The sequence below is a fragment of the Malaclemys terrapin genome, chromosome 22 (genome assembly GCF_027887155.1).
Source record: "Malaclemys terrapin pileata isolate rMalTer1 chromosome 22, rMalTer1.hap1, whole genome shotgun sequence".
Taxonomy (NCBI): domain Eukaryota; kingdom Metazoa; phylum Chordata; order Testudines; family Emydidae; genus Malaclemys; species Malaclemys terrapin.
Genome location: NC_071526.1, coordinates 13,091,660 through 13,108,086, shown reverse-complemented (window position 1 = coordinate 13,108,086; position 16,427 = coordinate 13,091,660). Strand labels below are relative to the sequence as shown.

General features: G+C 54.8%; 1 protein-coding gene across 3 annotated transcripts in view; it reads left to right on the top strand.

The window, feature by feature from the left end:
- Positions 1-462: 462 nt before the first annotated feature.
- Positions 463-16,427, top strand: part of HPCA (hippocalcin) — a 35,142-nt gene continuing 19,177 nt past the window's right edge. For 2 of the 3 annotated variants that reach the window (XM_054011957.1, XM_054011960.1), the window contains exon 1: positions 15,026-15,148. The gene's annotated coding sequence lies outside the window, so the exon portion shown is untranslated. Of the gene's footprint in view, positions 575-15,025; positions 15,149-16,427 lie in introns of those variants that run through there. The other variant, XM_054011959.1, reaches the window with a different exon arrangement.

The following is a 16,427-nucleotide window of genomic DNA, read 5'->3' as shown; positions in this document are numbered from 1 at the left end:
CGCGTGCTTGCCCACCTGCTCACCTACGCACCTTGGGCTTTCAGTACCTGAGAGGGGGTTGTGGCAACTTCCATTGATTGGCTTTCCGGTTCCACACTGTGGCCCCATTGCCAACATTCCCAGGGACTTCCGCAAGGCCAGGATTCGCCCTGGTGAGTTTTAGGTGTTTGCGAGTGGGACAGGAACACTCCAAGTCAATGCAAAGTTCCTTCACATTCTAAAAGCAAGGCATGTGTGTGCGGGGGGGGGGGGAGAGAAGTGGCATGTGCTGTTGTATGCATGACTGCACATGCACAGGCACCAGCAGGCATGTACATGTAATACTCACAGGAGTATATGCCCATGTGTGTAAACATGCATACACACATCTGTAGACACGTACACTCAGGCTCTTGCACCCTTTTAGAACTGGACTCTCTGATTTCCTCCCTAGATATATTAACGGCTCACTCCTCCCTTTATCCTGGGGCTTTCCAAGCTGGGGAGCAAGGGGGGATTTCCTGCAGCCGTTTGAAGGATCCCCATCTCCGTGCCCAGCACCCTGTCTCTGTCTGACCTCAGCCTTCCCCGCAAGGTGAGCTTTAAGCATTTTTAATGCTCCAAAGTGTGTCGGGGGTGAGGGATGGAATTGTTCATTATTAAATGGCCCTCCCTTCCCTCCAGTGCTAAATCTAGATTTAGTGGGAGTACAGCTTCCATTACCGATGAGAACAGGGACATCACAAAGGGCTTTGTATTCCAGGAAGCCTCATTAGAGATTTAAATTATACAAATGGGCTTTTTCCCAGAGATCCTCATTATCTGGGCATTTGCGTTTAATCCCTCGCTCTTCCACTAGCCCCTCTCCCTGTCATCCCCCGTCCCCCTCCAAGGCAGGCTGTATTCTACACAACATGGCATCGGAGTCCTGTTTACCTTGACGTAGTCCCTGGGCTTTGTGGGGCCGTGTGCAGTGGAGCAAAAGCACATGAAGAAAAAAGGGGGGATTTGGGAGAGGGGCTGGGGGTGGAGGGGTGCTGGGGTGGGAGCATAGGGGTCTCTCAGCCCTGACCAATGAGATCATCCCCAGGGATTCTGCACAATTTTCCTATCTTCTGTTTCAAAGACAAAAGTCTAATCTGAGTCTCCCCTGGGAACAGCCGGAGGAGTCACCGGGGATTGGTGGATCTCTTACTAAGATTGGTTCTTGCAGGGTTTTTCAAGCCTCATAGCGTGAAATACAAGCACAGGCCTATTCACTAGTACCTGCCACACACACCTATTCACTAGTACCTGCCACACACACCTATTCACTAATACCTGCCACACACACCTATTCACTAGTATCCGCTACACACACACCCAACTGCCACTGCATGTGATGCTCACAAGATCAGCCTCCTGTCAAACAGCTCCTGTTCAGAACACATCCGGCAAACATGATGTGCCCGGAGCTCTGTTCACCTGCCCAGGCAGGACATTGCAGGCACACCCAGGCCTCGCCACTACTGGTCTGATTTGCACACGTATTGAGCTCCTGCTGTTCCCAATAATGTTATGGGGAGTTGGTGTCTCGTAGCTGGTAGACCTGGATCCCAGCCCCAGGCTCGGTTCTTTAGGCCACGCAGACTTTCTCACAAACATAGAGACACGCAGTGCACGCACACACACGCACCCCTGCTCATGGATCCATGCATACACACGTACAGAGGCAGGTTAAAGTTTCACGGGGTCCTGGGGCAGAGCAAGTGGGGGCCCCCTCCCCACACCTTCCGCCTGTGGCCTTGCCCCCGTTCCGCCCCTTCCGCCTGTGCCCCCACCCACGGCCTCACCCCATTCTGCCCCTTCGCCCTGCGGCCCCTCCTCTGTTCCGCCCACAGTCCCGACCCATTCCATCCCCCCCCCCCCCCCCACTGTGACCCCCATTTGCTCCTTTCTGCCCCCCCACTGCAGCCATAAGACTGGAAAAGCTCTATCCCCCCCACAACCCCTGCCAGGGCCCCAGGGCCACAGCAAGGAGTGAGAGCTCCCCCAGCCCTGAGGCCATGGCAGGGAGCCAGCGCTCATCCATCCCGGCGCCGCAGCTGGGGTCCGGGTGCTGGGGCTTTCCCCCGCCCGCCGGGTGCAGCTGCTGGGGAGCGGAGAGGGGTCAGGGTGTGGGGGTTTGCCTCGTCCTGCCCCGGTGCATGTCTACTGGGGGTGGGGCGCACATTTTTTCAGGGCCTCCCAATTGGCCGGGGCCCCAAGGCGAGGGCCCTCTGGGCCCATTGGCTAATCTGCCACTGCACATGCACACCTACACATGGACTTTTTGTGTGTGCACTATTCTGCTCCCTGTGTTCAGGTTCACGCCTCGGCCTCCTGGCTCCCCGAGGTTCATTGATGGGCACTGTGCAGCCCGGAGACACCGGAGACCTGCCCCCTTCAGAAATTCTTGCTGCTGGGGAGAATCTGGAGCAAAGTGGCTCCCTGCCTCAAATGCTTCATTGCTGCCATGGCAACTGAGGAAATACCTGCAGATTTCCCTGGTGAGGGGGAGAGGGAGACGCCTCAGCATCCCCCAGGGCCCTACCAGGCACCTCGCCTCCCTCCTGCAGTCACTAGGGCAAAACAAGCCCGAAGGAGAGATTCTCCCAGGAGATGGAGAGACAGGAAAAAGCAGAAGTGACAGGATCAGGCATCTGGACTGACTGAGTCTGAGCAGAACATGGAGGATGCAGCCCAACCCTGGGCCTCCCTCATGGTGTCTCTGCTAATGTCCCCTACCCCCAGAGAAGCCCCAAGCCTGAGCTCCCTGCTTGACATTGACTCTGGCCACAATTGGCCAGCACCTGCTGAAAACTTAGAGACCTGATTCCGAGCTTCGTTGAGCTCCCAAGCAGCCTGCCAGGGTCAGCAGGTGTCAGCTGCTCTCTGAGCAAGTGGACACACCTTGACAGGGCACTGCTGGGAGGAAGCTCACACCGATGGGGCCTGGCCAGCACCGATAGGGCACTGCTGGGAGGAAGCTCACACTGATGGGGCCCGGCCACCACCGACAGGGCACTGCTGGGAGGAAGCTCACACCGATGGGGCCCGGCCGGCACTGACAGGACACTGCTGGGAGGAAGCTCACACCGATGGAGCCTGGCCAGCACCGACAGGGCACTGCTGAGCGGAAGCTCACACTGATGGGGCCCGGCCGGCACCGACAGGGCACTGCTGGGAGGAAGCTCACACCAATGGGGCCCGGCCGGCACTGACAGGGCACTGCTGAGCGGAAGCTCACACCGATGGGGCCCAGCCAGCACTGACAGGGCACTGCTGAGAGGAAGCTCACACTGATGGAGTCCGGCCGGCACCGACAGGACACTGCTGAGAGGAAGCTCACGCCGATGGGGCCCAGCCGGCACTGACAGGGCACTGCTGAGAGAAAGCTCACACCAATGGGGCCCGGCCGGCACTGACAGGGCACTGCTGGGAGGAAGCTCACACCGATGGGGCCCAGCTGGGAGACTGAGAGCAGTGCCGAGGCCTGTTTTTTCCCAGAGAGCCTTGCAGTAAAGAGAGGCAGAGCAGAAAGGGGACATGGGGGAGGAGGGGACATTCTGTATCCAAGCGTCTCGGCTTCAGTGCCCAGGGGGCTGTGTAAATCACTTAGCATTTTATGGAACAATAAAGTCCTGCGTATCTGAGTCTTTGTGTCCCGCATCCCGTATTATCCTCCTGGCAGAAAGCTCCATCTCCCTCCTGAAATCCATTCCAGCGCAGGGGATTAGCATGGTTTTAGGGAAGGGTTTTGAATCGGAAATGGGTTGCTTTCAAATCATTCTGCGTCAGCTGTGGCTCTGTCACTCATGCAACCGTGGATTAAAACAGATATGAAGATTATTACGGGGGGGGGGGGGCGGAAATCACCTTCTTGGTGAGCTGCACTCTCAGTCCATGCAGGTCTTATTCCTCGCCTCCGGCCAAGCGGCAGACGCTCCTTCCAGAGGGCTAGCAGATCCTTAGACCAATTTTCAAGTGCAAACCTAATCCACATGGCATGAGACTCCCCAGCACTGTCATTAGCAACTCCAGCCCTTCAGGTTGCTTTTAGTCACAGACGAGATGATACTAATCTCTCCCAATCTATTTTAAAATCCTCGGCAGTCCTTGCCCTTTTTACCCACATCAAGTGCGCCCGACCCTCAATCTAGGTTGGGTTTTAACCCCTCATAAGTATTTTCCTTTCTATAGGTGGTCTGTGAAGGGGGGGAGGGAGGAATGGCTCTAGGTCTCTTTGAGCTGCTTTATGGGCTTGAAAAAAGGCCTGACAGATTTTTGCTTGTTCTTTATGTTACCAGTCCCAGGTACCGATGTCCCTGTTTTGCAGCATTGCTCCTTGGAGAACTAGAGCGATTCTGACCTCAGGAGAGCTTGGCTCCTGAAACAGACAATTTAAAGCTTTTAGGCTGATATTTCCAAACCTGCCACTTGGATTTAGATGCCTAATTTCCATGAGAACTAGGTACCTAAATCCTTAGGTGCTTTTGATTCCCCCCCCCCCGGCTTGTTTTTATTAAGCATCTATTATTATACTTGGATTATAAGCTCTTCAGGGCAGAGGCCATCTCTTTGTTCTGTGTCTGTACAGTGCTTGGCACAATGGGGCCCTGCTCCATGACTGGGGATCCTAGGAACTACTGCAGTAAAGGTGATAATATTTAAGTCAAACACCTAACAAACACTTGGGAGAAAAGTTCACTATGTAAAAGATTCAGACCCTTCAACTGAGGGCCAAGAACGCTCCTACTCTAGATCTCTAGACATCCAAGGAGTTCTCCAGTGAAAAACAGGGAGGACAAGATACTTGCATTCCTAGGGGGATTTAAAACAATCGGGAGAAAAAAAACACTTCATAAATTCCAACCTTAGGACTTTTCTACACAGGAAAATTGCCTGGCATAGCTATAGCAGAATAATAATTAATTATCTGTGCGGCCCGTGGGGGGTGAGTAGGAAAGCGGCGGCTGAGGGAGGGGGGCTGAGGAGGCGAGCGGGCGGGTAGTGGTAGGGGGGCAGGTGAGCCGGCGTCTGAGGAGGCAAACGAGCGAGGGGGGTGAGTAGGCGAGCCGGAGCAGTGGGGGGCTGAAGAGGCGAGCGGGTGGGCAGTGGCGGGGGGTGAGGAGGCGAGCCGGGGGGCAGTGGGGGGCTGAGCAGGCAAGCGGGCAGGCAGTGGCGGGGGGTGAGGAGGCGAGCCGGGGGGCAGTGGGGGACTGAGGAGGTGAGCGGGCGGGCAGTGGCAGGGGGTGAGGAGGCGAATCGGGGGGCAGTGGGGGGCTGAGGAGGTGAGCAGGCGGGCAGTGGCAGGGGGTGAGTATGCGAGCCGAGGGGGTGAAGGGATGAGGAGGCGGGCACTGGGGGGGGGGGCAGGTGAGCCGGCGGTTGAGGAGGTGAGCGGGCGGGCAGTGGCGGGGGGGGGGGGCAGGTGAGCCGGCGGTTGAGGAGGCGAGCGGGCGGGCAGTGGCAGCGGGTGAGTAGGCGAGCCGGGGGGCAGTGGGGGACTGAGGAGGTGAGCGGGCGGGCAGTGGCAGGGGGTGAGGAGGCGAATCGGGGGGCAGTGGGGGGCTGAGGAGGTGAGCGGGCGGGCAGTGGCAGCGGGTGAGTAGGCGAGCCGGGGGGCAGTGGGGGGCTGAGCAGGCAAGCGGGCAGGCAGTGGCGGGGGGTGAGGAGGCGAGCCGGGGGGCAGTGGGGGACTGAGGAGGTGAGCGGGCGGGCAGTGGCAGGGGGTGAGGAGGCGAGCCGAGGGGGTGAAGGGATGAGGAGGCAGGCAGTGGGGGGGGGCAGGTGAGCCGGCGGCGGGGGAGGGGGGCTGAGGAGGCGAGCGGTGGCTGACCTGTTCTACTGATCTGGTCTGGCTCCCATCCCCTCTCCAAGGGTTGCATCTGTCTGGAGGTGCTGCCTTCTATGCCTTCCTCATTCACACCTCATTCATTCAACAGGGCAATTGATTACAAAGTGGGGGGAAGATCTTATTCTACTTCTAGCGAAAAGACATTTTTCTTTTACCTTAATTATACTACCTTAGGGGCCCACTATAACATATTACCAAGATTCAATACCGCTGTTTTGGCGGGACCGTGCTGGGGAAGAAGGGTTTGTTTCCATGGGGCGGGCGGCGCTAGAGGGGTTATTTCGGGGGGGCTGGGCGGTGCTGGGGGGGGGTTGTTTCCATGGGGCAGGCGGCGCTGGGGGGAGCGTGTTTTGGCGGGGCCGGGGGAATTCGGCCCATAGCTGTTTTCTTTGGAATAATATGGCCCTCGACACTTTACGCGTTGTGCAGGGCTGCCTTAGAGGCTTTCTCTGTATGCTACAGTTAAAGAGGGCACAAGTCATTTGTTCTCTTTGTAGGGCACCTTTAAGGCTGTTTTGATGTTCCATGCCCCACCTTTGTACCATCCCCTGATTAAATCATCCTCAAGCAGTTACCAGAAAAACAGGCCCCTTCATGTATGACAGATACACAAATGCACCGTGGGATGAATAAGTTATGGTCAAAAGACATATTCCCACCTGCTCCTCTGGTGTCTGGACGCCTGCAGCTTGTTGGCAAGGGCCTGCGTTGTCACAAGTGACGAGTGATTTGTGAATGCCTTGGAGTTTGGGTGTCCAACTGAGAGACACGGCAAAGGGGTCTGATTTTTCAGAGGGTTGGGGCTCAGCGCTCTCCAAAATCCAGGCCCTTTAAGGTGTCCCATGTTGGACACCCAAAATCACTAGTCACTTTTGAAGATGTAAGTCAAGGCTCTTAGCTGTAGGGCAGAGACTCTCCAGTTCAAAGCAGTTGCTGGCTCAGTTAGCGTCAGAGGGGAAAAAGAGCAAAACGGTCTGTTTGCATTTGTCATGGACGTTGCTCTTCATATTGGCCATGTCACTTTGCGACAGAACCTCTCTTGCCTCCTTCAACTATGGTCAATATAAAACAAACTCAAAGAGATGCTAGGCGTAAGGGTGTTGTCAGTTCACTAGGAAGGCCAGGTGGCCTGTCATCTATATGCAGGTCAGTTCAGGGGACTGGGAGGTAGGACTCCTGGGTCCTAGCTCTGGTCCTGATGCTCCTAAAGACCTTTGAGGATCTGGGCCTCGTCGGGGCTGGCTTTCACAGGTGCCGAGCACCTGCAGCTCCCCATGAGTTGAGGGCACTCAGCACCTGCCAGACTCCAATGGTGAATTAGCTTTCCCTGGTTCCTGGAGTTCCTTGACAAGAGTGCCAATGGTGAATTTACTTGCCCCCTGCCCCTTCATTGTTTTACCAAGAATTAAAAAATGGGGCTGTGATTTTAATCACTTTATAAATGTTTGTTTGTGTAATTTAGAGCGAGAATGCCTCTTCCTCCCATCTGTCTGGGCCATCTGCTCCCTTCATTATTTCTGAGCAATCCTGGACTTTGTAAAGTGATTGAGTTGGTGCAGAAATGTAGGGAAACCTGCTGTGGATATCACCTTGTTATAAGAAGCATCTGTTTGGACAGGCGCCTTTTCCGGGTCTGTGATATACGGTGGATGGTGAAAGCTGCCTTATAATGATCAATGACTATATGGAGCATTGACCTCTGGATTGCTGGCTGTCCAGAGCGCTGACCATCTGGGGAGCTTGATTGTTCTGGCCACTCACCACCAGATGTAAAAATGTCCCTCTCTAGGTTACACACATTGCTGGGCAAAACTTTTCAACCCCAACTTTTTGGTGAAAAATGCAAATTCAGTGACTGAAATATTTTGAAAATTCAAGTTGATTTGGTTGAATTGGTTCGGTTGGGAGGGGAAAAAAACCTACTGAAAAAAATTGAAACATTTGGTTTTGATGGTTTTTAACTGAAACATTTTGATTTGGTTGGTTTGAAATGACTTTTTGTTTCAATTTTTCCTTTACATTAATTTTTTTTAAATTAAAATGTTTTAAAAAATGGTTGAAATCAAAACAAAATATTTTAATTTTTGTCAAAATGAAACATTGCATTCAACCGAAAATGAATTTTTTTCGACTTGTCGATTCACTGAAATTTTTTTAAAAAATGTGTTTTGGTTAAAACCAAAACAATATTATTTTTGAATTTTCACAATTGCCAGTGAACCAAAAAAGCCATTATTTGCCCCACTGTCATTACAAATAACACCCTCGTGGAGCTTGTTGCAATAGAAAGAATTGCCACATGCTCATTCTCTTTTCATTCTGTATGCTGCTTATCTGCTTCTTTTGTTCTGCCTTTCTCTCAGATTGGACAATAGAAATGGATTAATCCATTAGTCAATTTTCAGGGTCAAGGCTATAACGTTTGGGCACCAGAAACTGCAGGGAATTGGTTATTTGGCTCAAACCTACAGCATTGCCAACCCCAAACATTAAAAAACCATGAGTCCAGCCACCCAGAAAGCACGAGTGTGGCTTAAAAATCATGAGGGTTTTTTAAATAATTTGTTTTAGGTTCTTTGACATCTGTTTCTCTGGTCACATTTTCAAATAGCTCTCTGCAACCATAGGGATTAGAGACTTTATTTTTGTTTAATGAAAGCTGAGCGTCTCGCATAATCACATGACTCCAGCAGCTGGGGCTTTAAGTAAAACAATGCATCTCATGAGATAAAATCACAAAGAATTGGGCAGTACTCAAGCAGTTACCACTGAAATTAAATAATTATTATCCTGAAGACATTTCTATCGATTTTAGGTTTTCTAAAAGCTTTTTTTGCAAACAAAACAAAACAAACCCTCCAAAACCCTAACTCTAGTCCTGATCCTGTAATCAGAGCTGCATGGCCAGATTCAGAGACTCAGTCTATCTGTCTTAGGTCCTTATATGGCCTCCTAGTATCTGAAGGACTCATAATCCACACACACACATGGGCACACACTCACACACCCTTCTGAACTCAGGTTAGACACACACGCCTTCTGAACTCAGGTTAGCTAACCCAGGTTAAACTAGAAGTGAAAACACAGCAACTCAGCTTAGCAGCTCTGGGACCGCCCTTTAGGCTCTCACGCTACTGCTAACCTGCCTCTTCCCTGCTGCTTTAACCAGAGCTCCGAACACCCCACGCGACTTGCCAAGGTCACACGGGAAGCCTGTAGCAGAGAAGGGAGTTGAATCCCAGTCTCCTAGGCAAGTGTCCAAACCACTCTTTCATCCTGGAATAGATTGCCTAGGGAGGTTGTGGAATCTCCATCTCTGGAGATATTTAAGAGTAGGTTAGATAAATGTCTATCAGGGATGGTCTAGACAGTATTTGGTCCTGCCATGCGGGCAGGGGACTGGACTCGATGACCTCTCGAGGTCCCTTCCAGTCCTAGAATCTATGAATCCTTCCTCTCTCGGTGAGACTCTGCACAGGTATATGGGGCTGCTTGTAGGGACCTGATTGCAGGAGTGGGGGCTTTGAGTACACACCTGGCCCAACAGGGTCCCATTCGCTTTCTGGGTATTGTTGTTACCGTTCTTACTTGTGACTGACCAGGTTGCTTTGTAAAGTGCACAGGGAGCCTCATGTGAAAGGTGCTTTAAATGCAAATTATATTATTGATTAAGTATTGCAATTATTTCCTATTCAGCCCACAGAGCTTTTCCCATGGGCCCCAATTGCCGGCATGAAGAGCTTACAGTCCAATTCAAACACCTAGGCCAGCGTAGGAAGATGTGGTGGCGGGAAGAGACGCTGCCAGGCAGGGTGTCTGCACAGGAAGACTTCTCCGAAGAAGTGGGTTTTCTGGAGGGATTGATTATTTATTATTGCCCTGATTTTCAGGCAAGCCCCATTGCCACCCATAGAAATGGCAGGTGCTCAGTGCTCCTGAAAACCAGACCAGCTTTGTACAATGCCAGGAATGAGACAGGAAGCGGGTGGCCTAGCAGACAGCATGGCAGAAAGGGGGGAAGCATTTAGACGAGAGGATAGAGCGGAATGTAATGAACAAGAAGACAGGGACTAAGGTGAGATGAGCAGAGATGATGTAGGGGAAGTGGGGTTGTGAAGAGCTTTGAGGCTGAGAGCAGGGTCTTTGGCCCAGATCCTCAAAGGTATTTAGGCTCCCAACTCCCATTGATTTCAGTAGGAGTTAAGCACCTAATCCCTTTGAGGGTCTGGGCCTTGATGTCCATCCAAAGTGCTGATGCTGGGAATTGCGGCCCATGGGGAGAGCCCGTCCATCCATCCCCAGCACAGAATCCCTGGCTGCCCATTTGCCTTGTCTGACTCTCCTTTTTGCTAATGAACATGACTGGTACGCCCACATAGAACGTCCCCAAACAGCGAGTCGTGGGGGGAGAAGGGCAGAGAAAACCAGCAGCCACAGAGTTAGTGGGAGGGGGCACTTGGTAACTAGTGACGTAATTTGGACGGAGGTTTGGTAGAAGGCAGGAATCTCTTATATACGCACCTGCTCGTCTCCTCTCATGCTTTGTGTGTATGAACCCCACTGCGACAGCAGCTTTCACCTGAATGCCTCCGAATGTCCAGTAAAGGCAGCGCCGCGTCACTCTCCCCACTTAACAGGTCGGGAAACCGAGGCACGGGGCAAGGAAGTGACTCACCCAAGCTCATGCAGGGGGTGGGGGTGGAAATGGGAAGAGAATCCAGAGAATGCACGTTTCCTTACTCCTACTGTAACCACTAGACCATGCTGTCTCCTTGCAAGTCCAGCTTCTGCCCCCCCCCGAAAATCCTTTGCTGCCACTTGTTCCCATAGTGCTCCTGGAGTTGGCCCTTCCTCTTGGCAAGCGGCAGGCACGCTGCACAAGGAAACCCCAATAAGGTTCAATGAAGCAGAGGCCTGTTAGCAGAGCCCACGGAGTCCAGGGATGCCGGAAGCGTCTCGGTTTGCTTTCAGATGTACTGGGCCAGCCTGGAAAGCACCTTGGCCCAGATCCTCAAAGGTATTTAAGCTCCTAACTTCCACTGAATTCCATAGAAGTCAGGAGCCAAAATACCTTTGAGGATCTGGCCTTTCTCCTTGGCCAGCTGATCCCCTGGCCTATGCCAACCCCAGGGCAGCTTTCTTACCGTCACTGGAGTTACACCCGAGTTGATTTGGCCCCTCGTTGTGACACCAGCACGTCACCTCTACGCCTTGAGCTGTGGCTCTGACAGTGGAAACGGTGCAGCTGAAAGGAGCCAGCCGGACAGCCTGTCAGAGCAAGCAGCTCACTATCCACAGGACAGGGGCAACCCCCAAACTCCCACCCAACTCTATGGCTGTGTGAGCAAGCGTGGGAGCTGGTGGGTGAGTGACAGTGGGTCTAAAAGGGGGTGGAGGAGAGAGCCACAGGGACAAAGACAGAGTGGGAACTGCTGGGTGGGGGACTGTTTGGCTGCCGGGGCAGCAGCAAGGGAGTGTTTTGTGTGTCACAGCCCATTGTGCACTGGCAATTGGCTGCATTGTGGTCAGGCTGGTTCGGGCCCCGTAATCCCAGATGGCAGCGTGGGTGCCCTTGTGAGTGGCGCATTCATCGCTCATCCTCGGGAAGGGAGGAGCGGGGAGGGGAGAGCTGCCAGGTGGCGACATGAAAGGAAAGAGCAAGGGTGGCTTTTTCCTCCTGTGCCGTGCGTTAAACAAACACTTTCAAAGCCCCTTTTGGCAGTTCTTGGACACCACCCAGGAACGCTTGCCCCCGTCCCTGCTGCGGGAATGAGAACCACCACGTCAGCTCCCAGCAGCAGCTGCAAACTGAACGCCTGGTGTGCCCGGACTGCAGAGTGGAGCCAGGGAAGCAGGGGGCAGAGAAACCCACTTGCTGGCACAGCTGGAGCCATCTCGGTTCTGCCATTCTTTTGCCCCCTTGCAGCCCCAGCTGGGTGTGCTGGATTCAGCGGGGGGCTGTGACACGCCTGGACAGAGAAGTTTGCAGTGGCTAAAGTAGATTGAAACAGAAGGGGCTGTTCTCCCTGCAGCAGCAGAGAGGGAGAGGAGCTGGAGGGGAGCCGGGTTCAGAGGGAGCTCCCCTGTTTTAGTGGACTTGGGGATGGAGACAGAGCTGCCCTCTCCTCTCACACTTTCTTACTTTAACCCCTACATGTACATGCACAGCTAAACACGTGTCCCCATACATGTATGCACGCACATGGAACCTAAACATATGCACACTACTGTACCTGACGTGTACATAAGAATTCCCAGTGGCACATGCACAAACACATTATTATTATGAGTATGCATTCTGTGATTGCGGTACCACCTAAAAGCCCCAGTCATGGCCCCGGCCCCCACGGTGCTAGGAGCTGTACAAACACAGAACAAAAAGACAGGCTCTGCCCCAAAGAATTTACAATCTGGGTAAACACATATGCCCATATACACATGGGTCCTCACACATGTACACACACATACACATGCATGTATCTTAGCAAATACACAGACATTCACAGGTATGCAAACACACACCCCTTCTCGGGACACGTACCCTTGCATCCACTGGGACGTGCCCTCAGACTGTTGTGATGCCAATGTTCAGCATCCTTAAAGCAGCTGTTGGCCCTGTGTGTTTCTTATGCTAAGGTGCCATTCATCTCCTGGGGCACAGTAAGGCGGGGGAGAGGGAGACATGGGGGGAACCCAGTGAAACTGCTGGAATGAATGAAGTTGAGCTGGTTTCATGCAGGGAAGGACCGGCTCCCATCTCTGAGCCTGGCTTGCTTTTCACTGGGCTGCTCTCCATTTTACAATGTGAAGACATTTCCCTGGCTGCAAGCATTGACTAAAATGATCCTCTGTCTTGCGCCCTTAGTAATTGCTCTTTCTGAAAGCACCTGACAGCGAAAAGGAAAAGCAGCCCGCGGGGCTGGAGAGATTTAATATCAATAGAAACACACCTGATTGTGAGATAGAAACCAAATCCCCCCAGGATAATCTGGAATTAGCTGCAAAACTGAGAAGCCTCAATTTGAGGCTTTGGGGGTCAAGTCCCCAGACAGGGTTGGTCCTAGCTGAGTCCAGATCGCAGCAATTTGTGACTTACTGGCCATAAAAGAGGCAAATTAAATTAGCGGCAGTATCATAGCGGCTATGTACCTTCCCTTTCACAGCTGGCCCTGGCCGGTGGCTCATTTCCTAAGGCAGTGGTTTTCAGCCTTTTTTCACATTTCGAAAGGGAGGTGCGGACCCCTTTGGAAATCTTAGACATAATCAGCGGACCGCCAGGGGTCTGCGGACCACAGTTTGAAAACCACTGCCCTAAGGGGCAGAGGTGTGTGTCCTGTGACGTAGGTAACTCTCAGTCCCAACCCCCTCCACCTCACCGAATCCCTGACTCTGTGTGTGTTTCTCTTTGCCTCTGTCTGTCTCCCTTTATGCTCATCAAGACAGCTGGAGAAGGTGCCAGTTTGCCCTGGTTCCACCTTTCCCAATAGCAGCTCCTCTGTGTTTCCAATCCAGTACAGGGTCATCTCTGGGGAGGGAGCACCATTTGTCCATGAGAGGGGAGGGGGCCAAAGCAATGGTGAACCAGTGGGAAGATCCTCTCTACGGTCCACACTATGAAAAATGTGTGAGAATTTCTAACACACGCCCTATAACAATTCCATAGCTGCGTAGGGACTACATGGTTGTCTATCCAGTGTGCATCACAGCCCGGATAGAACTCACGACTCCTATTGCCACTTGGGCTAAAGGAGAATCTCTGTTAGCTTTGGAGAGTCTCTGACATAGAGGGGAGCAGTTCTGGGTCCATCCAGTAGAGTGCAACGGCATGTGCGAATTGCAATGTTGTGTCTGCACGCTAGGCACTCTGCATGCCCACATGCGCTGTAGCATACAGAATGCAGGTGCACACCTTCCCCATAGAGCGTTCTCCCCCATTGACAATATAGCAGGGCCCCTGGACTCTGCAATTCCACAGCGGCAAGAATCCACCCCTGGCTGCAAGGTTCTGCACCATCGTCTCAGCTTTCTTTCCTATTTTAATCAAGTTCCTGATCCCAACGGTTGCAAAGCAAACTTTGAAAACGTGCCCCGATTGGCTCAAAGGCGGAGCTGTCTGGCTGAGTCTGCAGACAGCCCGAAACAAGGGCTCTGAGATGTGAACTGCCCCGTTCCCCACACCAAGGGGTTAAATGGGACTCTCGGAGAGAACTGTTTCAATGGCAACACTGCTAAGGATTTCACTGTGGATCATTGCAGCAAACACACCCGGCTAGTGAGCCCACCCCACAATTGCTGCCCCTCGCTGCCCCCCAACTGCCCCTTACCCACCCACTTACCCCAGCCTCGCCCAGGCAGCTTCTAAGGTGCAAACAGGCCTTGATGTGAACTGGAGGGACAGGGGCAGCAGACTGACCTTCACATCACAGGGGGCTGCTGGCCTGGTTGGACTGATTCATTTACCGATTGCCTCCACTAAAACACCCCCCCCCACATCCTCGTTTAGATGCGTCCCCAATTTCCAGCCTGCCCCACGGACTCCAAGGGTCTGGCTGCAAAACGTAGGGCCGCTGGCCAGATCTCCTGCAGGCCCACACCGGGGGCCCTTTCACATCTGGCCGCACCGCAGCGCCTGGGATCGGCTGCCGCTTTGCACCAAGACGGGGGCATCTAATCAGGGAGCCTCCCCTAACGAGGCGGGGGGGGGGGGGCTGGTTTTAAGGCCCATTCCCGGCTTGGACCTGTTTATAAAGCAAACTTTGACTCAAGCCGCCTGGTTGGCGTCCCAGCAGCTCCCCCCTGGCCCCCAGGAGCAGGCGTCCTGCGGGGGGAGCAGCTGTCAATCATCGCTCCAGCTCCCATTCAGTCCTTGACGGTGATTGTGTAGGGCTCTGAGCCGGACTGCACCAACCTGACCCAGGGAAACGGGGGTGGGGGGCCGGCGGCACCGGCAGCCAGCCGGGCCACCCCAGGCGCTGGGCGGGCGGGACTCAGGCAGGGCACAAGGCAGAGCCCCTCTGATCCGGAGTCAGGGCGGCTGCCCCGGGGATTTGCTCCGGGTGGGACATTCCACCCACCCCCTGCCGCTGCATCTTCCCCGGGCCAGGCTTGCAGGAGTCCCCCCCACTCCCGTCCAGCCCCCCCACCCCCGCCCTGAAGTTGCTAAGCTCGTGCAGTGTAGCCCTGGATGGAGCATCAGTAGCATCAGCTGGGATGCAGCGCTCGGGCGGGCACTAGGCTGGAGCACAAGGAGGGGAAAAGCCGCCGCCGCCGCTTCTCCTTCTGGCTGGGCAGGTAGGGAGCAGCCCGCGCTTGGCTTTGCCATTTTGATCGTTGCAGGGGAAAAGTTGTTGCAGCCGCGGGGCTGCAGAGGCGGGGAGCCGGGGGGGTGTAGGGGGGAAAGGTGCCCTGGTGGTGGGTCTCGCCCCCTTTCCCCGAGGGGGTCGCCAGCTCCTGCCGTGCTGGGGGTCTGGAGACAGGACTGGCAGGGGCACCAGGGTCCTTTTACAAAAAAAACAACCGCTTTGGCCGTAGCTGCAGTGGCCCGTGGCTCTGCAGAGGGGGGTCCCCCCACCCATGGCGCAGGGGGTGGAGTCCCCCCGCCCACCTCTCTGACCCTCACCCCCTGTAGGCAGCCCCCCCCCCCGCGCAGGCTGTCCTCTCCCCCGCTGCGGAGTCGGGGAGCCGCATGCAGCTCCCCTCTCCCGGGGCTGCAGCCCGCGGTCCTGCTGGAAGTGCGTGCGATGTGGGGGCCGGAGGGGGTCAGGGCTGGGGGCGAGCCGCCTGCATTGCTGCAGTGGGACTCGGCTGTTCCCGGGGGCGAACCCCCCGCCCTCCTCGGACGGCTCCTGTGCCCCTCCCCGGCAGATCTACACTGACCCCCCCGCTCCGTGCTGCAGCAGTGCCCGGGGCAGGATCTCCGGCAATGAAGCGCATCTTGCCCGCATGCTGGCGGCGGGGTTCCCCGTGTCTCCTCCGGGGGCTCGCCGAGCTCAGGCCCGCCTCCCCTGGCGGCTGTGCGCTCTGCTCCCGGGAGCCGCAGGGAAGCCGGGGGCTCCCGCAGCACCATGCGGCGCTCCAGGCCCGGGGTGGGGGAGTCCGAGGCTCCCCGGACGCAGCAGGACCCGAGCGCTCTGGCTAGCCCAGGGGGGCTGCTCTGAGCTTGGGGGAACCTGCTGGGGCAGCCAGGCTAGGTTGTACTGTCTGGAGCTGGGTCCCTCCTGCCCTGCCATCCTGGGGTAGTGCCCGGGTTCCCTGGCCGCTGTGATCCCCCAGCCCCCTTTCTGTGGGGGCAGGAGCAGGGTACCATGCTGGGCAGTGCAGTGCACCCTTCCTGCTGCGTGCCATGCCCTTCTCCGCTGGGCCGGCCCTGCCCATGCTGTGCCATGTTCCTGGAAGCCGGCAGGGCAGTGTGCTCCATGCTCCAGACACCACTGTTCCCTGGGTCATGTGAACCAAGGCTTCATTGCTTAATGAGGGAGGAAATTGCCAGCATGTGCAAATCCGGTTTGAGAGGAGCATGAAGCCGAGTGTCTGGGAGGGGGGCGTTGGATAAAATACCTTGGAGAGCAGC